The sequence below is a fragment of the Dromiciops gliroides genome, chromosome 6 (assembly GCF_019393635.1).
Source record: "Dromiciops gliroides isolate mDroGli1 chromosome 6, mDroGli1.pri, whole genome shotgun sequence".
Taxonomy (NCBI): Eukaryota; Metazoa; Chordata; class Mammalia; order Microbiotheria; family Microbiotheriidae; genus Dromiciops; species Dromiciops gliroides.
This window is the reverse complement of record NC_057866.1, coordinates 200753615-200780130: the sequence shown is the minus strand read 5'-3', so window position 1 is coordinate 200780130 and position 26516 is coordinate 200753615. Positions and strand designations below refer to the sequence as shown.

Here is a 26516-nt window from a genome sequence, read left to right as displayed (position 1 = left end):
AGTAATCTGCTTAATCTGGGCAGTAAATTAGCCTAACACTCATCAGAATTGGCTCAAAGATCTCAATCCCATTAGAATTGTCTCAAGGAGGGAATAATGTACACACTCAATTGGGTGGAGTAATCTCTATAACCCTTCAGGAAAATAGGAGGGGAAGGGGCTAAAGAGAGAGGGGCAAAAGAAGGAAGGGCAGATTGGGGGAGGGGACAGATGGAAGCAAATCCCTTTTGAAGAGTGATAGGATGAAAGAAGAGGCATAATAGAATAAATATTATGGGGAAGGGAACAGGATGGAAGGGAAACAGTTAATAATAGTAATCATGAAAAAGTGAAAAGTGGGAAAATTGTACAAAAAATATTTATAGCAACTCTTGGTGGAGGCGAAGAATTGAGAATTAAGGGAATGTCCATCAATAGAGGAATGATGGAAGAAGATGTGCTATATAATTGTGGTGGAATGGTCTTGTGCTATAGGAAATAACAAACAGGATGATCCCAGAAAAACCTGGAAAGACTAATGAACATCAATGTATAGTGAAGTAAGCAGAGCTGGGAGGACATTGTGCATAGTGACAGCAGTATTGTTCAATGAGCAATTGTGAATGACTTAACTACTCTCAGCAATGCAATGATCCAAGACAATCCCAAGGAACTAATGAGGAAGCTTACTATCCACCCCCATAGAAAGAACTGATAAAAAGAACACTTCTGGATTGTGCATATATAACATGGTTGCAATCTTGTGGAGGGGGGAGGAAATGGAGGGAGAAAAATTTAGAACTCTAAATTTTATGAAAATGAATGTTGAAAACTACCCTTGCATGTAACTGGAAAAAATAAAATAAATGTTTGTTGCTAAAAAAATAAACAGTTTGATCTTTCCTACAGTTATTAAAAAATAGCCTTTTAAAAATATAGTGCCTTCTCATTCCCCGATTGAGAAATGGTCAAAGTATATGAATAGGCAGTTTTCTGATGAAGAAATCAAAGCTATTTATTCCCATATGAAAAAAATGCTCTAAATCACTATTGATTAGAGAGATGCAAATTAAAACAACTCTGAGGTACCACCTGCCACTTATCATATTGGCTAATATGACAAAAAAGGAAAATAATAAATGTTGGAGAAGCTATGGGAAAATTGGAACACTAATGCATTTTTGGTGGAGCTGTGAACTGATCCAACCATTCTGGAGAGCAATATGGAATTATGTCCAAAGGGCTATAAAGCTGTGCATACCCTTTGACCAAGCAATACCACTTTTGGGTTTTTTTTCCCAAAGAGATTATGAAAAAGGGAAAAGGACCCACATGTACAAAAATATTTATAGCTGCTCTTTTTGTGGTGGCAAGGAATTGGAAATTGAGGGGTTGCCCATCAATTGGGGAATGGCTGAAGAAGTTGTGGTATATGAATGTAATGGAATTCTATTGTGCTGTAAAACACAATGAGCAGGAGGAGTTCAGAGAAACCTCGAAGGACTTGCATGAACTGATGATGAGTGAGATGAGCAGAACCAGAAGAACATTGTACACAGTATCATCAACATTGTGTGTTGATGGACTGTGATGGACTAGATTCTTCTCACTAATGCAATGGTACAGAAGAGTTCCAGGGGAATCATGATGGAAGGGGATCTCCAAATCCAGAATAAAAAAGAACTGTGGAGTAGAGATGCTGATTGAACCATACTATTTCTTTTGTTTTGGTGCTGTTGTTTTTCTATTTTGAGGTTTTTCATCATTCTCTGATTCTTCTCTTATAACATGACTAATGAAGAAATATGTTTAATTATATATATATAAAACCCATATCAGATTACCTGCTGTCTAGGGGAGGGAGGGGATGGAGGGAGAAAAATCTGAAATTGGAAAGCTTATATAAACAAATGTTGAGAACTATTTTTACATGTAACTGGAAAAAAATAAAATACTTTATCAGAAAAAATATATATATATATAGTACCTTCTTCCATACAGAAAACTCTTGTTTTCACTTTTGACCTATAGGTCATGTCTTAATTTAGAATGCTTGACATTCATTTTTCTATTGAATGTAAATAAAATATCCTTATAAGTGAACCATTTGTAGCTATTTTAAATTCATTAGAAAGCTCTTTTTTTAAAAGAAAGTATAAGATATTCAAGCACATTATTTTTATTGTTTAAATAAAAGCCAAGACTGATACAATTTTTAAAAGGATGAATATATTCAGATGGACTGAGCAAAGTTCTAAATCTAGCATTGTTGTGCTCTTGGCTCACAAGGTCACAAGCAGAACACGTCAACACAGGCCAGTGAGAATGTGGCCAAAGACTTTGATAAATCACTTAACATTAGACCTTTTAGAAGATTGGATATGGCCATTGGCCTGAGAAAGAAATAGTGCCAATGGTTAAACTCATATCTGCCTTCTAGCTAAAAGAATTTTTTTTTTTTACTAACAAGTATTGAATCTTGATTGTCACCCTGGTAGATAAAATTGTGTGAAGGAAATGACTTATTTCTACTTAATTCTAAATCCATTCCTAAAACATCTGCCAAAATGAATAGGAAAACATTTCCTCCTAATATTGACATCTATAAGCATATGGTAAGTATTATAGAATGAAAAATGTAATTGAAATAGTACTTATTATTCATAAATAGACACATTTTGTATTTTTTAGGTATGAATAAATGAAGAAAGAAAAGAAGGAAGCAAGGAAGGAAGGAAGAAAGAAAGAAAGAAAGAAAGAAAGAAAGAAAGAAAGAAAGAAAGAAAGAAAGAAAGAAAGAAAGAAAGAAAGACTAAGTGCTAAGTTCTGGAGATACACATAAAAAAAAATCAACATTCTTTGTTCTCCAGGAGCTCTCACACTAATTGTGGGATAATACATAATAGGAAGTTGAGTGTCTTGGAGAAGAGAAAGACCTGAAATTCCCAAGGGTGCTATATAGAGGTATGTGTAAAAATTGGAATGATGCCATCTGCTGGAGACTTACTGTAGAAGAGTTCCGCTCATGAAGCAAAGGTCTTTGAGGGCAAGACCAGAAGTTTTTTCTTGGGCATCAGGAAGTGACGTTGGCTAGTGGGAGGAAAAAGGAAGGGACTAGCTCTCTATCACGCGCTCTTTCCTTTGGACTCTGGTGGAGAGCGGAGCTAGAAATGCGCTCTCCCTTTAATAGATAGGAATATAGGCCTTTTCTTCACTCTTTACCAAATTCTTATTCTCCTTAATAAATGCTTAAAAGTCTAACTCTTGCTAAAGCTTGTAATTTATTGGCAACCACTCATTAGATATTTTAGACAGACTAGCTAGAATTTTAGCCCTCAACATATGGAAGGCAAGCCCCAGTAAGGCAGATGGGATCATTAAGAATCTTAAGGGCATAGAAGCAGGAAAGATAGTAAAACATGCAGAATTTCAGGAGGTAGTAGCAGAGCAAATGACACAGCCTGGTGGCCTTCCATTTCACCATGAGGAATGGAAATGGTGATTCCTGTCTCACCCAAGGTGGGTTCAAAGAATGGGATCTAGGATGCAGAGTCCAGGAAAGCCAAATAAGGTAAGGAGAAATATGGTATATGTTATTTTTCTATTTCTAAAATGTCTATAGTTCTTCATTCATTCATTTAGTAAGCATTCATTGAGCCAACTCTGTGCTGTGTACTATGTGAGATTCTGATAACACAAAGACAAAAATGAAAGATCCCCTAGCCTCAGGGAGCTTACATTTTGATAGGAGAAATCAGCATGTACAAAGATAAATAAAGACAAAATAGTTATGAGATAACTACAAAGTAAATAGGGAAGAAGGAGACAGGCCTGAATTTGGCAACTGTCTCAGAGACAGATATTAATGTGACCTTGGGCAACTGAGATAACCTCTACTGGACTGCTTTCAGTTTCTGCACCTACCTCACAGTGTTGTGTGACGATAAAAGGAAATAGCATATATAAATAGGATATATAAAAACCTTTTGAATGCTAGCTGTTGTTTGTTTTCTCCTGTGGTTGTTATTGCTATATCCTGAGACCTTTTCAATGACTAGTATATCCATACACATACACAAAACTGATATATCATCAGAGGTCCCCACCTTGCTGCTCACGCCCTTCTGATTGATTCACTGTCAGATCTTCACAACAATAATCTCTTCTCTTCTCCCCATAGGCACTTCAACATCCCAACAGCTCCTGTTGTGGTTCAGTCTTGTCTGACTCTTCTCAACCATATTTGCGGTTTTCTTGACACAAATATTGGAGTTGCTTGTCATTTCATTCTCCAGCTCATTTTACAGATGAAGAAACTGAGGCAAACAGGGTGAAGTGACTTGCCCAGGGTCACACAATGAGTAAGTGTCTGAGGCCAGACTTGAAATTAGTAAGATGAAGTTTACTGACTTCAGGCCCAGCACTTTATTCACTGTACTACCCAGCCTCCCAGCCTCCCAGCCTTCTCCCATCAAAATGCAAACTCCTTAAGAAAAAGAATTATATCTTGTATTCTGTTTTGCACCCTCAGCTGTTAGCATAGTGCCTGACATATACTAAATATTCATGTGTTTTATCTCCTGTATATCTGTCTCCATCTCCTACCTCTAGGCATTTCCATTGGCTGCCCCCCATGTCTGGAATGCTTTTCTTCCTAATCTATTCCTTTTGCCATCTCTGGCTTCCTTCAAATCCCAATAAAAATTTTACCTTCTATAGGTAGCCTTTCTGGATATCATATAATACTACTTCCTTTTTTCCCCGTTGATTATTGCCAATTCACACTGTGTATAACTTGTTTGTACATAGTTGTTTTCAGAGTGCCTCTCTACTGTGAGCTCCTTGGAAGCAAAGATTGCCTTTTGCCTTTCTTTGAATTCAGAGTTTAGCAACATGCCTGGCAAATAAAAAATAAGTCCTTAATAAATGTGAATGGCTATCTATTATCTTATTGTTACTTTTATTGTTGTTATTGCTATTAAGCATAAGAAGAGGAGTGATACAGAAAAATAAATTCTTCAGGAGATGAGATAGGTAAGAGAAGAAAGTGTTTTTAAGAAGAAAGGCAAGTTTGGAAACCATTATAATAATACGGCTATGAGATAATGTGAGTCTTAACAAATTGTAGTGGCTGTGAGTGGAGAAAAGAGGACAGATAAATGAGATGCCTTGGAAGAAAAATTGAGAAGACCTGGAAACTGATTGGATATGGATATGAAGCAGAGAGAGAAGTAGGGGGAGATGGTAAAGTAGAATGATGCTTCAACTAAATTCAATGGTATTAGAAGTAGAAAAAGCTTTAGAAAAGATCTAACCCCAACTGCCTCATTTTACAAAAGAAAAACACATATTCAGAAAGAAAGGTTAAATGACTTTTACAAGGCTAGTCAAGGGTATAACTAGAAGAGACAGGATCTAAACAGGTTTCTGACTCTATATTCACAGCTTTCTCTACCATACGAATACTAATACTGCATCTTCCTTTTGAGGTTCTTTGTCACCAACCTTTAAATACATTTAATTAATACTTTGGAATTGAATTTATAGCTTGGCCTTTCAGCTATCAGAATAAAAATGACATAGGTTTTCAGGGAAGGCGCAGAACAGAAGACACTCCCTTTTCTTTTTTTTTTAATTTCAAACTAACAATGACTAAAAAAAATAAAAAAAGAATTTTAAAGAGAAAAGGACAATGATTAACTGCAGTAGTAGTGGCTTACCTTGGCCTGGGATACTCTTGCCTGCCCTGTCTGTTGTCCTCAATTAATATTGTAGCAGGTTCAAAAAGGATCAGAGTTGCTGGTAACAGGTTAACAATCTCCCACAGAGAAAAAACATCTGTTCAGCTGTCAGGTCCATAACAGCAGGTTTGAGTTTAACTTTTTGCTATCTTTCCTAACATCTTCTTTCTTCCCACCAAGCAACAGACATACAGCTGACTACACTCAAACACATTGTTTTCTCTACAATGAAAAAGCTATTGCCAGAGTTCTCACAGGAAGACTCCAATTACCCAGAAAACATCAAAAAAGAATCTACCCAGGCATATGTACTGCACAGACCCTTTCCAAACTCAGCTTTAAGCAGTAATGTATTAAAGGTGAATATACTGAGGCAAATAAACCCAACTGCTAAAGGGGGTGGGGGTGTGCTGAAAACATTGAAGGCATTTGCAATATGGGCAAATTAAAATGCTGGAAATATAGGAAAGTAAATCTAAATACTTGGGAAATTAGGCTGAAAGGAGCACTGAGTATGGAACACAGAATGTTCTGCTTTGGGCTGTATGGTTCTGAATTCCTTCATCTCTGCTGCTAACACAATTTTCTATCATTTCATGGCTTAGTGAAAGACTGAGAATAGATATGTGACCCCTAATAATTGATAGTGGTAAGAATTTTAGGACCCCCCCCCCCAAAGTTTTATAAAAGAGACCTTTCTACTCTACCATCTACACAAGTGCTGGGTCAGATATTCCTATTTGAGGGTGCCCAATCATTACAAAAAATAATGGGATTAAAGAAAAATCAGTGGAAGGAAACCTCAGATGTTAGCTGGTCCAGATGCCCAATTTTATAGGTGAGGAAACAGATCCAAGAAATGGCTTGTTTAAGGTTACGAAGGCAGTTAGTCACAGAAGTAGCATTTGACCCCAAGTCCTCTGACTTTAAAGTGAGCACCTCTCTATTTGTGTCATGTTGTGTTCAGTGATAATTATCCCAATGACTAGTCTTGAATGATTGAGGAGAGGGGAGGGGAGGGGAAAGAGAGGGGTAGAAAGGGGAGGGGAGGGGTGGGGAGGGGAAGGAAGGAGAGGAACAAAGTGGAAAATGTAAAAGAATAAAAATAAAAGAATTATGTATTTCACATAGTTTAAAGGACTTGAATAGTGATTTTTTAAAGTTATTAAAAATTAAATATGGGAAGTGGACAAAAGAAATGAAATTAACACCAACTATAACAATTTCAACCAGAAGACTGCCCAATATAAATAGATTCTCACAATAAAATTCAAAAGATATCAGAAAGCACCTAAGTCAGCAAAATTGTGATTTACTTTCCAGGAAAAAAGTTATTGCATTACCCAAGCAATATCAGAATAGAATACAAATTCATTTGTAAAATTTATGAAGAAAGATAATACATAATTATAAAAAATATGATTTCAAAAAGCAGACTCAGTAAAGCCAGCTGTTGTTGTTCTTTAATTTGTTTTTTCTCCATAAAAATATTTTATTATTTTCCAGTTACATGTAGAGATAGTTTTCAACATTTGTTTTTATAAGATTTCTAGTTTCAAATTTTTCTCACTCCCTTCCCTCCCTCATTGCTCCTAAAGAAAGCAAGTAATCTAATTTAGGTTATATATGTGCAAACACATTAAGAATATTTCTGCATTAGGCTGTGAAAGAAGAATCAGAACAAAAGGAAAAACCTCAAAAAGAAAAACAACACCAACAACAAAAAATAGAAATAGTATGGTTCAATCAGCATCTAGATTCTACAGCTTTTTTTTTTCAATTTGGAGAGCATTTTCCATTATGAGTCCTTTGGAACTACCTTAGACCATTGTATTGTTGAGAAAAATCAAGTCTATCACAATTGATCAACACATATTGTTGTTGATACTATGTACAATGTTCACCTGGTTCTGCTCATCTCGCTCAGCATCAGTTCATGTAAGTCCTTCCAGGTTTCTCTGAAATCCACCTGCACATTGTTTCTTTTCTTTTTCTTTTTCTTTTTCTTTTTCTTTTATTTTTTTTGTGGGGCAATGAGGGTTAAGTGACCTGCCTAAGGTCACACAGCTAGTAAGTGTCAAGTGTCTGAGGCTGGATTTGAACTCAGGTCCTCCTGAATCCAAGGCTAGTGCTTTATCCTGCACATCGTTTTTCACAGCACATTAGAATTCCATTATATTCATATAGCACAACTTCTTCAGCCATTCCCCAATTGATGGACATCCCCTCGATTTCCAATTCCTTGCCACCACAAAAAGAGCAGCTATAAATATTTTTGTACATGTGGGCCCTTTCCCCTTTTTTATGATCTTTTTGGGGAAAAGATCTAATAGTGGTATTGCTGGTATGTAGAGCTTTATAGCCCTTTGGGCATAATACCAAATTGCTCTCCAGAATGGTTGGATCAGTTCACAGCTCCAACAAAAATGCATTGATGTTCCAATGTTTCCACATCTTCTCCAACACTTATTATTTTCTTTTTTGTCATATTAGTCAATTGCATAGGTGTCAGATGGTACCTCAGAGCTGTTGTTTTGTTTGGTTTGTTTTGGTTGTTTTTGTTTTGTTTTTTCAGTTCAATGAGGATTAAGTGACTTTCCCAAGGTCACACAGCCAGTAAGTGTCAAGCGTCTAAGGCTGGATTTGAACTCAGGTCCTCCTGAATCTAAGGCACTGTGCTTTATCCACTGTGCCACCTAGCTGCCCCCCTCAGAGTTGTTTTAATTTGCATTTCTCTAATCAATAGTGATTTAAAGCATTTTTTCATATGGCCAATTAGATCTGATTTTCTTCATCAGAAACTGCCTGTTAATATACTTTGACCATTTCACAATTGGGAATGACTTGCCTAATTATAAATTTGATTTAGTACAAATATATTTTATAAATTAGGCCTTTATCAGAAATACTGGCTATAAAAATTGTTTCCCAGCTTTCTGTCTCCCTTCTAATTTTAGATGCATTGCTTCTGTTTGTACAAATTTTTTTTTAATTTAATGTAATCAAAATAATCCATTGTGCATTTCATAATATTCTCTATCTCTTGTTTGTCATAAACTATTCTCCTTTCCAAGATCTGAAAGGTAAACTATTCCTCCCTCTCTAATTTACCTATGGTATCACCTTTTATGTCTAAATCACGTACTCATTTTGACCTTATTTTAGTATAAGGTATAAGCTGTTGGTCTATGTCTAGTTTTGCCCTTACTCTTCCAGTTTTCCCAGCAGTTTTTGTCAAATACTGAATTCCTATCCAGATGCTGGAGTCTTTGGGTTTGTCAAACAGTACATTACTAAAATCATTTACTACTGTGTCTAAAATCATTTACTACTGTGCCTAGCCTATTCAATCGATCTTCTACTCAATTTCTTAGCCACTACCAAATAGTTTCAATGACTGCTGCATTGTAGTAGAGCATCAGATTTGGTACAGCTAGCCCACCTTCCTGTGCACTTTTTTCATTAGTTCCCTAGATATTCTTGACCTTTTGTTTTTCAAGATAATTTTTTTTATTAATTTTTCTAGCTCTATAAAATAATTTTAGGTGGTCTGATTGTATGGCATTGAATAAGTAAATTAATTTAGGTAGAATTGTCATTTTTATTATACTGGCTCAGCCTATACATGAGCAAAGGATATTTTTCCAATTATTTAGACCTGATTTGATTTGCGTGAAAAGCGTTTTGTAATTGTGTTCATAGAGTTCCTGGGTTTGTCTTGGCAAGTAGACTCCCAAGTATTTTATATTGTCTGCCATTATTTTAAATGGAATTTCTCATTCTATCTCTTCCTGCTGGACTTTGTTGGTCACATAAAGAAATGCTGATGATTTATGTGGATATATTTTATATCCTGCTACTTTGCTAAAGTAGTTAATTGTTTTAAGTAATTTTTGATTTGATTCTCTAGGATTCTCTAAGTATACCATCATATCATCTGCAAAGAGTGATAGTTTTGTTTCCTCCTTGCCTGTTCTAATTCCTTTAATTGCTTTTTCTCTGATTTATAAAGCTAACATTTCTAGTACAATACTAAATAATAGAGTTGATAATGGACATCCCTGTTTCACCCCTGTTCTTTTTGGGAAAGCCTCTAACTTGTTTCCATTTCATACAATGCATGCTGATGGTTTTAGGTAGACACTGCTTATTATTTTAAGGAAAGCTCCACCTATTCTAAGCTCTCTAGTGTTTTTATTAGGAATGGGTGCTGTATTTTGTCAAAAGTTTTCTCTGCATCTATTGGGATAATCATATGATTTTGGTTAGTTTTCTTATTGATGTGGTTGATTATGTTAATAGTTTTCCTAATGTTAAACCAGCCCTGCATTCCTGGTATAAATCCCATGTGGTCATAGTGCATTATCCTGGTGATCACTTGCTGTAATCTCCTTGCTAATATCTTATTTAAGATTTTTGCATCAATATTCATTAGGGAAATTGGTCTATAAATTTCTTTCACTGTTTTGGCTCTACCTGCTTTTGGTATCAACACCATATTTGTGTAACAACAGGAATTGGGTAGAACTCCTTCTTCACCTATTTTTCCAAATAATTTGTATGATATTGGAATTAATTGTTTTTTAAATGTTTAGTAGAATTGACTTGTAAACCCATCTTGCCCTGGAGATTTTTTCTTAGGGAGTTCATTAATGGTTTGTTCACTTTCTGTTTCTTTTTGGTTTTTTTGTTCTGTTTAGAATTTTATTTTCCAAATTATATGTAAAGGCAAATTTTGACATAAATTTTTTAAAACTTTGGTTCGACTTTCTCTTCCTACTTCCTTTCCCACTACTAACCCCAAGAACTCAAGCAATTCAATGTGAGTTATACATGAGTAGTCATGGAAAACATCTGTACCTTAGCTAGGTTGTGAGAGAAAACAGATAAAAACAAAACTTCAAATTAAGGAATTGCCAAAAAATGTGTTTCAATCTGTTTTCATATACCATCAGTTCTTTTTCTGTAGATATATTTCAATTTTCATAAGTCCTCCAGAGTTATATTGGATCATTGCCTTACTGAAAATAACCACGTCCTTCCCAGAAGATCATCTTACACTATTGCTGCTATTTGGTATACAGTACATTTCTCTCTGCTTCAGTTCATGTGGGTCTTTCCAGGTTTTTCTGATAGCATCCTGTTCATCATAACTTTTATATAGTACCTTAAACTTGACAAAGAATTTTCTTCACAATAGCCTAGCAGAATAGGTACCATAAGTTTTGCCATTGCAGACAATCATTATAACTATTTCCCTCAATCCTTTGCCCTTCCAATGATATTTACCCTATTTTCTATCTTGTTTTGCCCAATTCTTCCTCAAAAGTGTTTTGCTTATGACTGTCCCCTCCCTGCCTCTACCCTCCCTTCATTCACCCTTCCCACCTTATCCTCTTCCCCTCCTACTTTCCTGTAGGGTTATATAGATTAAGCCTCCCAATTGGGTGTGTATGTTATTCCCTCCTTGAGCCCACTCAGATGAGGTTAAAGTCTTTGAGATAATTTTGTGTTCTAAATTTTTCTTCCTCCCTCCCTCCTAAACTCTCCCTATGAAATCAAGCAACTCAATATGTGTCATACATGTGCTGTTATGCAAAACATCTTCACCTTACTTGAAAGTGTTTTGCTTTTCACAGCTCCCTCTCCCAAACTTCCCTTCCCTCCTTCTCCTCTTTTCCCCCCACCCTCTTACCTCCTTCCCCTCCCACTTTTTCTCAGGGAAAAATTATATTGCTATACCCACTTGAGTATATATGTTATTCCCTCTTTGAGTCAATTCTTATGAAAGTAAGGTTCAATTATCCCCCCACTCCTTCCCCCTCTTCCCCTCCCCTCCATAATCTTTTTTCTTGTTTCCTTCATATGAGCCATCTCTCCCCCATCCACCTCTCCTCTTCCCCCTCCCCTAGTCTATTCCTCTACCCCTCAACTCTATTTTAAATATGTCATAATGGGTTAGCTAGGTGGCACAGTGGACAAAGCACCAGCCTCAACCCAGGAGGCCCCAAGCTCAGACATAAGACACCCCACCTTGGTTTCCCCACAAGAACAAGGATAAACAAAAAATAAATGCTTTACAGATATCATCCCTTTGTATTCAGTTCAGATCTGTGTCCTCTGTGTATTCTTTACTGAGAAAGTTCTTATGAGTTGGAAGTATTATCTTCTCATGTAAGAATGTAAATGGTTTAACCTATTAATGTCCCTCATGATTTCTTTTTCCTATTTACCTTTTTATGCTTATCCAAGGTCTTGTATTTGAAGGTCAAATTTTCTATTCAGTTCAGGTCTTTTCATCACAAATGCCTGAAAGTCCTCTCTTTCATTGAAGTTCCATTTTTTCCTCTGAAGGATTATGCAGAGTTTTGATGGGTATGTGATTCTTGGCTGTAGTCCCAGATCCCTTGCCCTCTGGAATATCACATTCCATGCTCTCTGGTCCTTTAATTCAGATGCTGTTAGATCTTGTTTTATACTTATTGGAGCTCCACAGTATTTTAATTCCTTTGTTCTAGCTGCTTGCAATATTTTCTCCTTGACCTGGGAGTTCTGGAATTTGGCTATAATATTCCTGGAGGTTTTCATTTTGTGATGTCTTTCAGGAGGTGATGAGTGGATTCTTTCAATTTCTACTTTACCTGCTGCTTGTAGGATGTCAGGGCAATTTTCCCTGACAATCTCTTGGAAGATGCTGTCAAACTCTTATTTTGGTCATGGTTTTCAGGTAGTCCACCGATTTTCAGATTATCTCTCCAGAATCTATTTTCCAGGTCAGCTGTTTTTCTAGGGCAATATTTCATATTGCCCTCCATTTTTTATTTAGTTGAATTTGCTTTACTGTGTCTTGGTTTCCCATAAAGTCACTAGCTTCCATTTGTTCAATCCTAATTCTTAGTCAATTATTTTCAGCAGACAGGTTTTTAATCTCCTTTTCCATTTGGTTTTTCAAGCTGTTGACTTTTTTCTCATGACTCTCCTGCATTGCTCTCATTTCTCTTTCCATTCTTTCCTCCACCTCTCTAAATATTCCTTCTATCTCTCCTACTTTCTCTGCAAAGTCCATTTTGAGGGCTTCAATGGCCTGAGACCAATTCATATTTTTCTTGGAAGCTTTGGATGTAGGGGACCTGAGGTTGTTTTCCTCTCTGAGGGTAAACATTGATCTTCCTTGTCACAAAAGAAACTTTCTATAATTCTCAACTTTCTTTGCTTGCTCATCTTGCTGTCTTTTACTTGACTTTTAAATGTCCACTGGGGCTACACTGTCTGTTTCCATGTCTCTTTATTATGTGTAATTTTTATTGCATCATGATATGAGAAGGATGCATTTACTATTTCTGCCTTTCTACATTTGACTATAAAGTTTTTGTGCCCTAATACATGGTCAATTTTTGAAAATGTCCCATGTACTGCTGAGAAAAAGGTATATTCCTTTCAATCTCCATTCAATTTTCTCTAGACATCTATCATGTCTAATTTTTCTGTCATTCTATTCACCTCTTTCATTTCTTTATCATTTATTTTGCGGCTAGATTTATCTAATTCTGATAGGGGAAGATTCAGATCACCCATTAGTATAGTTTTTTCTGTCTATTTTCTCTTGTAAGTCATTTAATTTCTCCTATAAGAATTTGAAAGCTATACCACATGGCACATACATGTTCAGTATTGATATTACTTCTTTATCTATAGTAGCTTTTAGCAAAATGTAGTTTCCTTTCTTATCTCTTTTAATTAGATCTATTTTTGCCTTTGCTTTGTCTGAGATAAGGATTGCTACATCTGCTTTTTTTACTTCAGTTGAAAAACAATATATTCTGCTCCAACCCTATACCTTTACTCTGTGAGTATCTCTCTGCTTCAAATGTGTTTCTTGTAAACAGCATATTGTAGTATTCTGGTTTTTAATCCACCGTGCTATTCACTTCCGTTTTATGGCAGAGTTCATCCCATTCACATTCACAGTTATTATTACTGTCTACTTCCCTCCATTCTATTTACCTCCTTTGTAATTTCCCCCACCATCTTTCACCCTATTCCTCCTCACCAACATTTTGCTTCTTACTCCTGCCTCCTCAATGTACCCTCCCTTTTATCAGCCCCCCTCCTTTTCTTTACCCATTTCTCCCCTGTTTTTGCCCTCCCTTCTTTCAGTGTCCCCCTTTTCCCCTTACCCTTTTACTTCCCTAAAAATAAGCTAAATGTCTTTATCCAAATGAACATATGTTATCTCTTCTTTGAACCAAATCTGATGAGAGTAAGTTTGAAAAAATGCTCACCCCTCCTTTCTTTCCCTCTATTGTAATAGGTTTTTTTCACCGCATCATGTGATGCAATTAACCGCATTCCACCTCCCCTTTCTTCTTCTCCCCATAAACTCCTTTTTTTACCCCTTAACTTTCTTTATATCATCACATCAAAGACAATTCATTTTTATACCCTCTATGTATATTCCTGTCTGTCCAAATAGAGATAGAGTTCTCAAAAGTTATAAGTATCATCTTCCCATGTTGGGATATAAACAGTTTAATCATATTGGATAACTTCTTTTTTTCCCCTTTTTAACCTTCTCTTGAGTCTTGTATGCCAAGATCAAATTTCCTATTCAGTTCTATTTCATTGAATTTCCATCTTTTTCTCTAAGAGAAAAAGCTCAGTTTTGCTGGGTAGTTCATCTTTGGTTGTAATCCATGCTCCTTTGCCTTCCTGAATATCATATCCCACACCCTTTAATATCGAAGCTGCCAGGTCCTGAACAATCCCAACTGTGGCTCCATGATATTTAAATTGTTCCTTTTTGGCTGCTTGGAGTATTTTCTCCTTCACCTGATAATTCTGGAATTTGGCTACAATATTCCTTGGAGTTTTCCTTTTGGGGTCTCTTTCAGGAGGTGATCAGTGGATTCTTTCAATGATGATTTTATCCTCTGATTCTATAATATCAGGGCAGTTCTCCTTGATAATTTCCTGGAACATGGTGTCTAGACTCTTTTTCTGGTCATGGCTTTCAGGTAGTCCAATAATTCTCAACTTGTCTCTCCTGGATCTATTTTCTAGGTCAGTTGTCTTTCCAATGAGGTATTTCACATTTTCTTCTATTTTTTTCCATTCTTTTGATTCTGGTTGACTGATTCCTGTTGTCTCATGGAGTCATTAGCTTCCATCTGTCCAATTTGAATTTTTAAGGCATTATTTTCTTCAGTAAGCTTTTGCACCTCCTTTTCCATTTGACCAAAATATTTTTTAAGGAATGTGCTTCCTTTTCCACACTGTTGATTCTTTTTTCATAATTTTCTTATGTTGCTTTAATTTCTCTCTCCATTTTTTTCTTCTACCTCCCTCAATTGATTTTTTTTTTTGCAGGGCAATGGGGGTTAAGTGACTGGCCCAGGGTCACACAGCTAGTAAGTGTCAAGTGTCTGAGGCCTTATTTGAACTCAGGTCCTCCTGAATCCAGGGCTGGTGCTCTATGCACTGTGCCACCTAGCTGCCCCTTTTAAATCCTTTTTGACCTCTTCCAAGAAGGCTTTTTGGTCTTGAGACCAATTCATTTTCCCTCTTGAGGCTTCACATGTAAATGATTTGAGAATATTGTCATCTGAGTTTATGGTTACTCTTTCCAGTCTACACTGAAGCTCTCAATGGTAAAAGGCTTCTTTACTCATATTGCATCTTATTTTTTTAAAGTTGAGGTCTGCTCCTGGGGCACAAGGGTCACTGTTTCAGGCCTCTTGTGCTGGGTGATAGGAGCCATGTCACTGGCTTTCTACGCTGAGGCTTCTATGGCTTGTGGATTTCTTACTTCCCTGGGCTTGCTCCTTGCGCTTGCTCCAGACACTGGGATGACCAGGACTGGTCATGTCTATCTTGTGGCTGGCCCTCCAGCTGGCAGCCTGCCCTCTCCACTGCTGCTGGTGTGCCTGATATGCCATAAGCTTGCTGAGCCAGTATGAAGGGGTCTCAGTTGTTCTGCTGTGGTCAAGAGCTTCCTGCTGTCTTGCCTAGACCCCCTCTGTGCTGGGTGGTGCTGTGAGGTGTGCTGAGCTCCCATTTTGCCCAGGTGATACTGAGCTTTCCTTAAGTCTTCTAAATTATCTCAAGTTGGAAGATTGTGTCTCTCTGTTTTTTTTTGTAGGTTCTGTAGTTTCAGAATCCATTTAGAGGCTTGATTTAATGTTGTTTTGAGGGAAACTTGTTATAGCTGAGGCAACTTCCTGGCTTCTCTCTGCCATCTTAGTTCTACCTTTTGTGTCTTTTTTTTTTTAATATCAGAAAGATATCCAAATAAACAAGGACATTCAAGAAAGATAATAGGGGGAGGAAAAGGACTACAAAAAATGAAAAAGGGAAATATATATTAATTAACAATCTGCTTTCTCCATCAAGTATACAGGAACCACTACTTTTGGACATCATAAGGTATTTATAGAAGAGGTAGAAATGGTGCTAAATGAAAAGCAGTTATGTTAGAGCAACTAAGAGATATCCATTTTGGGGAGATATAATTGTAAAGTCATTGAGAGACTGATTTGCAGTATTTTTGGATCAAGAGAATATGCCAAAGCTGTGGGAAAAACAACTGAACCTTATGAACATCAAAATAAAATAAAATAAAAAGATTATCAAGAGAAAATTAAAAAAAAACTACCAACATGTATAGCTATATTAGTCATCTATATTTGAATATAAAGTATAAGTATGATAACAGAAGGCTTTCCAAATGTTAATGGAAGTGGGTAGATCACATCCTTATTTTTTCACAAGTAACTGAATGACCTAGAAACCATGAAATCTCATAGTTTTTTATTATTGTTGTTTTTCAATTTGGCAGAACAAAACATCATATGACAGATTGTTGTGATGTAGCTTCTCCCATACACACATAAAAATCATCAAGTATTCTTTGGAATAAATAACAACATTATATAACCCTGTTCATTGATGAAGCATCAAACAGGGAGATATAATTTTGATAAATGTATTTGAACAATGTGATAAAGAAGATATAGCAGAGCATACAGGTCAAGGAGGAATTCTGTGGATAGAGAGTTTATCCAGATGTTTCTATTTGTGGATAGCATGTCACTAGTTACAGAAAGCTCTAAGGTATTTGAGAAATTTCTGAAGAATGTCAGGAATTATGCATAGGAGTTTGGCCTGTCCATCTACACTGAAAACTGATAATCAATCAATTAATCAATCCATTAATACATATGTCTTAAGAGTGTGTCAGGCACTGTGACAAATGAAGAGAAATGGGAATATGAAAATAAATGGAAATATGAATATGGCCATTATTTAAACTGGATTTTATGAAATGGGGCATGTCATGATCAGATCTATACTTTATGAAGATGACTTTGATAGTTTAGTGAAGTATGGACTAGACTGGAGGAGAGACAAGTCAAGAAGACAAAAAAGAAGCCTACTGAGTGGACATGCCAAAGACCTTGTTCAACAATATATATGAATAAAAAAGGAATACAAATAAGATTCCCTATTATCAAGAAGCTCACATTTTAATGAGACAATATGCAAATAAAAGTAAATTGAAGATAAATAGTGCTAGTAGATTTTAGAGGAAAGCACCAACAGTGGTGACATTGAAGAAGGATTCCTGCAGAAGGTAGAAGTCTGAGAAAACAGAAAGTAAAGGTGAAAATGAAAAGCATTGTGGTAAAAATTATTTGTGGTAAAGATTAAAATCGAAAGTTTTAGCTGAATCATTTGAGAGGGGCCACACCTGGCCCATCCTGAGATTGCACATGCTACTGAAGCGGTTTTTGAAGGACCTCCCCTTTTGGGGAGGAAAATGTGAGGAACTTCTGGAACGCCAACTCTAAAGTGATGGCAGGAATGGAAGTTCGCGCTCTCTGGCAGTTGACTTAGTCGTGGTGGCGGCATGCTGGTGGCGTCCGGGGACCTGGCCGAGCACGTGTTTCATACTCTGTTTCAGACGACTGCTGAGTTACTGCAGCCTGACTGGGGTGGTGAGTTAATGATGGAAAACCCTAAGCTTAGTGTTAAAACTTTCTATCTGCATTTCTACTTCCTTATTTCCTTAATTGGTTTCACCTTCACCTTTGTAGGCTAATTAATTCCCAAGCAATAAAACCTTATATTTTATGAAATAAAGCTCAGAGGCTCCTTTTCTTATTGGCCTGGGAGGTATGTATATATATATATATATATATATATATATATATATATATATATATATATATATATATATATAGATATATGTGTGTGTGTGTGTGTGTGTGTGTGTGTGTGTGTGTGTGTGTGTGTGTGTGAGTGAAAGGGAAAGTATAAAAGCGGTAGATTAATGCTCCATATATCCAATTTTGACCCTCACAGCATTCTGGGCATCATGATGTATAGCCAGTGTTGTATTCAGGAAACATCTAGAATGTCAGTATTGTTAGATCACTGAGTATACAGAGAGAAGTCTAAGATTGGAAAGACAAAAAAGGGGTCCAAAATGTGAAGGCTTTTAATTGTTGAACAGAAAATTTTAGAATTGATCCTGGAAATTACAGGCATTCATTGGCTTTTATGGAGAAGGGGGGTGATGTGGTCATTCATAAGGAAGATCACTTAGGTAGCTGAAGGGAGTATGAATTAGAATGAGGGAGAGATTTGAGGCAAAGAAATTAACTATTGGAATAGTTCAGATATGGAGTAATGAGAGCCTGAAGCCAAATAGGCCCTATATGAATGGAAAAAAGGAGATGTGTGTGTGTGTGTGTGTGAATATGTTTATATATACATATATTTATATGTACACACACATATACATACACACATATGAGACATATTATGAAGGTAGAAGTGACAAGATGTAACAACAGACTAGATATGTCCAGTGAGTGTCAAAGGTGACTGCTATTTCAAGATTCCAAAAGCCAGTTCATGATACGCAAATGGAAAGGTTTGGGTAAATATATCTGAGAATTATCTACATAGAGACATGAACCCATGGATACTGATAAAATCACAAAGCAAAATACTAATAAAAAGGCAGGGGAGAATAGGATCCATGAAAGTGACTTAAGCACTAACAAGGTTAATGAGTAAGACCTGGATGAATATCTAGCAAAAGAGACTGAAAAATGGTCAGACTTGTGTGATCCTCTTCTTAACAAGAACCAGGACAGAGAAGCATCATAAGAACTGATAATGCATAGTATCCAAGGAAGAGGGAAATCAAAGACTGCAGAAAGCTCCAAAATGATAAGAATTGAGAAAATGTCCTTAATATTTCACAATTAAGAGTTCATTGGAAACTTTGGAAAGGGCCCTTTCAGTTGAACAATTAGGTTGGAAGCCAAATAACAGAAGGTTTAGAATCAAGTGAGAAAACAGGAAGTATAAGAATCTAGTGTAGAGCACTGCCTTACACAGTTTCACTGATAAAGGGAGGAGAGGACTGATAGCTAGCTGGGAAAGTAGAATCAAGTGAGGATTTTTAAGAATGGGAAGGATATGGGTGTGTTTGTAGGCACAAGGGAATGAGCTAGTAGAAAAAAGAAACTGAAATTGAGAGTGAATGGGTAGTAGAGTGGGAGCAATCTACTTGAGAACATGGGATGGCATGGAATCAAGAGTGTATGAAGAGGAGTTTGTTTCTCCATGTGATGCAAATAGGGACATATATCTTGTGGTGCAAGGGTAAAAATGAGATAGTAGAAGGAAAAGATTCGATTGATGTGATATGTCAAGAGGAGAAAAGAAGGATCTCTAAGTGAATGGTCTCGGCTGATAGGGCATGGTAAGACATGCATTGGAGGTAAGAGAAGGGCAATCAAGATTGCAAATAGCTGTTGTAGTGAGTGGAAGAGTAAAACAAATAGGCAATAGATGGCGCAGTGGATAGAGCACTGGCCCTGGATTCAGGAGTACCTGAGTTCAAATCCGGCCTCAGACACTTAACACTTACTAGCTGTGTGACCCTGGGCAAGTCACTTAACCCCAATTGCCTCACTAAAAAAAAAAAACAAAAAAACAAAACAAAACAACAACAACAACAACAACAACAACAACAACAACAAAAACAAATAGGCAAGTGTAAAAAAATGCTGCTATTGTGTACACAATAGTGATGATCCTATTGAAAATGTATAACATAAATTTGTAATGGACCCACTCAGCAAGGATCTTTTAAAAATAGTATTTTATTCTATTTTTCCCACTTGCCAACACAAACCCAGGAACTCTATGAACAAAATTACAAAACATTTTTCACACAAATCAAATCTGATCTATGTAATTGGAAAAAAAATATCAATTGCTCATGGATAGGCCAGGCTAATATAATAAAAAGCCAATTCAACCTAAATTAATTTACCTTTTTAGTGCCATACCAATCAGACCACCTAAAATTATTTTATAGAGTTAGAAAAATAATAACAAAAAATTAAGAATATCAAGGGAACTAATGAAAAAAATGCACAGGAAGGTGGGCTAGCTGTACCAAATCTGAAGCTATACTATAAAGCAGCAGTCATCAAAAATATTTGGTACTGGCTAAGAAATAGAATGGTGGATCAATGGAATATGTTAGGCACAGGAGACACAGTAGTAAATGACATTAGTAATGTACTGTTTCATACACCCAAAGACTCCAGCACCTGGGATAGGAACTCAGTATTTGACAAAACATGCTGGGAAAACTGGAAAACAGTATGGCAGAAACAAGACATAGACCAACATCTTACACCTTATACAAAATAAAGTCAAAATGGGTTCAAGATTTAGTCAACATTCATTTTTGTCAGATTTTGAGTTCCAAATTTATCTCCCTCTTTCCTTTCCCTCCCCATTCCCAAAGCCAGGAAGCAATCTCATAAAGGTTATACATTACAATCATGTTAAACATATTTCCAAATTAGTCATGTTGTGAGAGAAGAATCAGAACAAAAGGAAAACAAAAAGAAAGAAAAAACAAACAAAAAAAACCCACAACAACAAAAGTGAAAATAGTATGCTTCCATCTGCATTCAGACTCCAGAGTTCTTTCTCTGAATGTAAGGAGCATTTTCCATTATGAGTCTTTTGTCATTGTTTTGGATTATTGCATTGCTGAGAATAGCTAAGCCTGTCAGTTTGTCACACAATGTTGTTACTGTGTACAATGTTCTTTTTGTTCTGCTCATTTCACTCTCCATCAATTCATATAAGTCTTTCCAGGGTTTTCTGAAGTCTTCATGCTCATTATTTCAAATAGCACAATAGTATATTCCATTACATTCATATGCAACAACTTGTTTAGCCATTCCCCAATTGATAGGCACCCCCTCATTTTCCAATTTTTTGCATCTACACAAAGAGCAGCAGTAAATATTTTTGTACATGTGGGTCCTTTTCCCTTTTTATGATGTCTTTGGGATATAGTCTTAGTAATGTCAGCAAGCATTTAAAAAATAAATTTCTATTGATGTATTTTGGATTTTTATATAGATTTGCCTAGTATCCTTATTTTTCCCCCTCCCAAAAAGCCATATTATATAACAAATACCTGGTTTTTTATGACACCAAAAATAAAAAGGAAATGGAGAGAAAACAAATCAGTAAAACTGATCAACACATTGAAAAAAATCCCAAAACATGTATAATGCAACACCTATGACCTTCCTATTTCTAACAAGGGGTGGGTTGAGGTGTTTTTTTTTCATATTACTTCATTAAAGTCATGCTCATTCTTTATAATTTTGCTACATTCACTTTTTATTTATGTGTGTGGTTGTTCTTTCCATCTTCCTTGTTGTAATTAATGCGTATATTGTTTTCTTGGCTCTACTTATTTCACTCTGCAGTGGCTCATGAAGATTTCTTTATTTATCACATTCATTATTTCTTATAGCTCAGTATTATTCTATTGTATTCATGTACCACAATTTGTTTAACCATTCCCCAATCAATTGGCGTCTATTTTGAGTCTAATTCTTTCCCATCACAAAACATGATGCTATAAATACTTTAGTGTATTTGGAGACTTTCTTCTTATCGGTGGCTTTCTGGGGTATAAGCCCAATAAAGGAGTCTCTGGTTCAAAGGATATATACATTTTAGTGACTTTATTTACACAATTTCTTTCTAAAATAGCTGTGCCATGGGAGCAGCTTGGTGGCACAGTGGATAAAGCACTGGCCCTAGATTCAGGAGGACCTGAGTTCAAATCCAGCCTCAGATATTTAATACTAGCTATGTGACCTGGCAAGTCACTTAACCCTCATTGCCTCATGCAAATCAAACAAACAAATAAATAAACAAATAAAATAAAATAGCTGTGCAGTTTTAAAGCTTCATCACCAATATTTTAATGTGCCTATCATTGCACAGCACCTCCATCATTGATTATTGCCATTTTTATCACTTTTTCAAATTTTTAGGGTATGAGGTAAAATAGGTTGATTTTTGTATTTATATTTCCATTATTTTCAATGATTTGAAGAATTCTTTCATGTCATTGTTATCTGAAAGATTTTATTACTTTCTCCAACTCAATTTAACAGCATATGAACAAAAGCAAAGGTGGGAACTACTGCAAATAATACAAGCTTGGGATTTAGCAAGACAGTATTGGTGAAAAAAATAAAGAGAGCATAGGAATAAAGGAAGTTTTCAAATAATTGTATGAAAAGATGAGAAGATGTATTGGTGGCATGGCAAATTTTAGAAATGACAAATAGATCATCAGAGGATTCCATAGGTATCCTCTTGATATCAATAATAAATGAGGAATATTTCTGATAAATTGGGTGAACCCACTGTGGAAAGATTTTTGGAACAGGACAGACAATAAAAGCAGAGAATGCTCAGGTGTGGATTAATTGCCATATGCATTATTTGAGTGACCTCCCAAACTTGAATATATCACTTGCTAAACACCATTGTTGTACCTGCTGCTGTTGTCGCTGTTGTCATTTCTTATATACTCCAGTAAAGGTCTTCAAAAGTTACCAAACTGATCTACTTTTAGCAACATCTCAATCTGTTATTCTAATGCACAGTTCTACTAACCTATTCCTCTTTTTCTATCTGTAATGCTGCCCCACTGATTTTCTTATGGTACAGAAGGCATCCTCATAGTATGTTAGCTTGGTCACTTGTAGAGTGGTAATTTCAGTGACAGGACTTGCAAATACGTGCTTCGCCCTTCCTAAACTTGAAGCTAGGAACTGAAATGACTTAGCTCACCTCTGCTCCTACACTTTGAATATATTTAGAATAGCACTTCACTCCATATTCTGAAGTCATTTTAATACTGGCCCTATCAGTTGCCTTGCTACTTTGACTTAGAGATTTTAACCTCTTCATCTCCAGTTTCTCACCTTGGACCAATTTTGATGAATATTTCATATGCCCCTCTGTCTCTGGCTATAATCCCTACATCATAACTTTCTCCTTAGTTTGTCAACTATCTTACAATGACCTCTCCCCCCATTAAAGTTTTGGAAATATGACAAATCAACTCTCACTATTACTGGTAGGGGTATGTCAAGTGAATCTCCTATGATCCCATCCTAGTAACTTTCTGAACAAAAGTGTTCTTCCCTTATGCATTTTATCCCTGACATTAGGATAGTAAGCTCTTTGTGTGGAGATTACTGTCTTTGTGTTTGTACTTGTATCTCAAACATCTAGCAAAACACTTGCCACATACAAAGCACTTAATACATGCCTTTACAATTTCAGAGAATCAAGTGACTTATTTGTAATGTGGCACATGCCACATTAGTGTAGACTGCCACCTCAGACAATGCAGGATCAAATGGTCCCTCCACTGCATCAAATCTGACAAAGTTTTATTTGGAGTTATTATTTCTGGTATTTACTGTAACCAAGACTGTTCATCTTAACAGTAAGTAATAGAGAGCAGCTCTTTTTCTCAGAAAGGAGAAGCAACTTCAGCATTGTGCTGAGTAAACACTCTGGCAGATATAATGTCATCATAAATACAATTAATTTAAATTACCCAAACTGACTGAATCATTGCATTTTTAATCCCTAGACCCTTATTGTTGGGAAACATTTTGATTGGAATTACACTTAAAAGATGCTTACTATTAACAATCGTAAAAATCCTGACCCAGTAATGTAGGTTTACAGTGCTTTTGTTGACTAAAAACAAAGTTGAAATGGAATACTTGTCTCTTTACAATGAAAATCAGGCTGCCCATTGCATCTACTATCTTCTATAATGAAAAAGATTATTCTCTTGTCTTCTTTCTAACAACTATAAAAAGAGACAACTGCCCAGATGTTGTATGTCTAATTCACTGTTTCCCTTTACTGTAAAGTTTTTACAGGTTAAAAAAAAAAAACCAAACCTGGCTCACCTGTCATTCTATCAACCAGGACTCTATTATCTAGCATTTTTACATTTCTTCAATATAACAATAAGTAATGTTCATAATGATAAACCAAAGTAATTGAAACATTTCTCATAAAACTGACACAGAGTGAAGGAAAGGGGATCAGAAAAGCAATACATACAATGACTACAATAATGTAAAAGAAAACCACATCCACAAAAGCAGTTGGAATCTGAGGGATTTCAAGGAATCTGAAGAATTTCAAAGACCAATCTGGATATGAGACTACAAGTAATGAAACCTTGAGTGGTTGTACCTTATCCAGGGTTCCACAGGTGTGTAAGTATCAAAGCTGATATTTAGGTTCAAACCCTCTGGCCACGAATTCAGCATTCTTCTGCTGACCAGATAGGGTTAGGCATGTATATCTTTTTTTTTTTTTTGGTGGGGCAATGGGGGTTAAGTGACTTGCCCAAAGTCACACAGCTAGTAAGTGTCAAGTGTCTGAGGCCAGATTTGAACTCAGGTCCTCCTGAATCCAGGGCTGGTGCTTTATCCACTGTGCCACCTAGCTGCCCCCTAGGCATGTTTATCAATAAATGACCCTGGTACAAAAAAGAAAAAGGAAAAAAAAAGAAGGAAGGAAGGAAAGAAAGAAGAGAAAGAGAAAAAAAAGAAATAAAGATGGTATTAACAAAACATTTTAAAATAATAGAAGTCCTTATGAATTACCAAAGAACAAATGAACACTTTGCCCCTATTTTATTATATATTTATTTTATCTTATCCTCATCCTTTGAAAATTTGTTAATCTATATAGAGTAGCCCTAAATTCATCAGATAATCTGTGATTCAGAAAAAGAAGGCTGGGACTCCAGTTGTCATTCAGTTCAACTCCATCATTTTACAAATAAAGCCTAGAGAGCTGAGGTGACATACTCAAGGTCAAAAAAACTGGTAAATGGTGGAGGAAAGGTTTTTTTTTCACAATTCTAAGATAATGCCATTTCCATTCCCTACATACTGCTTCTAATACAGTAGAATGTACTGTCCTCCTGACCATTTTAGATAATTAACATTTTATTGTAGTCTAGATTCTAGAAAGGAGAAGACAAAAACAAGAGGCTATGATCTCATTAGCATCATTACTCAATAGAAAATAAATCTTTGAGAACATTGTGAAATAATTTTATTCAATGCTTTGCTAGTAAAAATTTAACAACTGGCTCTCCAAAATAAGTATACATGACATATTTTTAAATTTAGGAAGCAGAGGGCAGCTAGGTGGTACAGTGGATAAAGCACCAGTCCTGGATTCAGGAGGACCGGAGTTCAAATTTGGCCTCAGAACCTTGACATTTACTAGCTGTGTGACCCTGGGCAAGTCACTTAATCTTTATTGCCCCACAAAAAAAGCAACAAAAAAATTTAAAAATACATAAATAAATTTAGGTTGCATCATTAAAATTTTATCTATGGCTTTTATTAGTTTATTTAAAAAACTCACAATAAATCAAGAGCAGATTTGTAGTGTTTATGGATTTCTGAGGTATAATTTCTCATGCAAAATATTCAACAATTAGATCTTATGCCCCTGGATTGAGCCCAAGTCTCCTGACTCCAAGTATAATACCCTTTCCTCCCCAACACCTTGACTCTGATGACCATGATTTCATTCATATCCAACAGGTACCAGTTGTAAATTCTCCTCCATTTCTAAACTGTTACTGCTACTGCTCCTTCAACATAGCCAGTCTGTTCCAATTACATTTCTACAATCTGATTGCTGTGCCATAGGAAATACTTCCACACTGGCTTAGTGAAAGATATTATCTACATCCACATTAGAAAAACAACTCTTCTTTATAGACAAGATACTATGTTCACAAGTGATGGCTGTCAGATGGTTTCCATGGTGTTGAACAACACAAAAATATCCAGCACAGCACATTCACAAATTAGAAAGAAGTGAAATGTTGTTTCTTTGTGGTTGCTAGAGATTACACTACAGTGAAAGGTAACTTTGTATCAATCAGTTATAAGAAGGTCCTCATATGGCTGTTTTGCTACAACCTTATTATGGTAATGTACATGAGGTATCAAGTTTAGGTAGATGAAAAATTAACCTGATTCATCATCTACAATTGCCTTGTAAAAAGACAATATCCTTTTAGACACTGACATTTTAAAATTAAGTTTTAATGTAAATACTTAAAATATAGTAGGAGAGAGAATTTTAACTTCTGGATGTATCTGACTTCAGAGAAGACATTGTTTTTTTGTTTTGTTTTGTTTTGTTTGGGTGAGGCAATTGGGGTTAAGTGACTTGCCCAGGGTCTCACAGCTAGTATGTATTAAGTGTCTGAGGTCAAATTAGAACTCATGTCCTCCTGAATCCAGGGCCCGTGCTCTATCCTGAAGACATTGATGTGATGTGATATGGAGCCCCTCAAATTTTCCCCATAGCACTACCGCT

The 26516-nt window shown here is 36.0% G+C and overlaps 1 pseudogene; it reads right to left on the bottom strand.

The window, feature by feature from the left end:
* LOC122732199 overlaps positions 1–15655 on the bottom strand; it is a 146438-nt pseudogene extending 130783 nt beyond the window's left edge.
* Positions 15656–26516: the final 10861 nt, after the last annotated feature.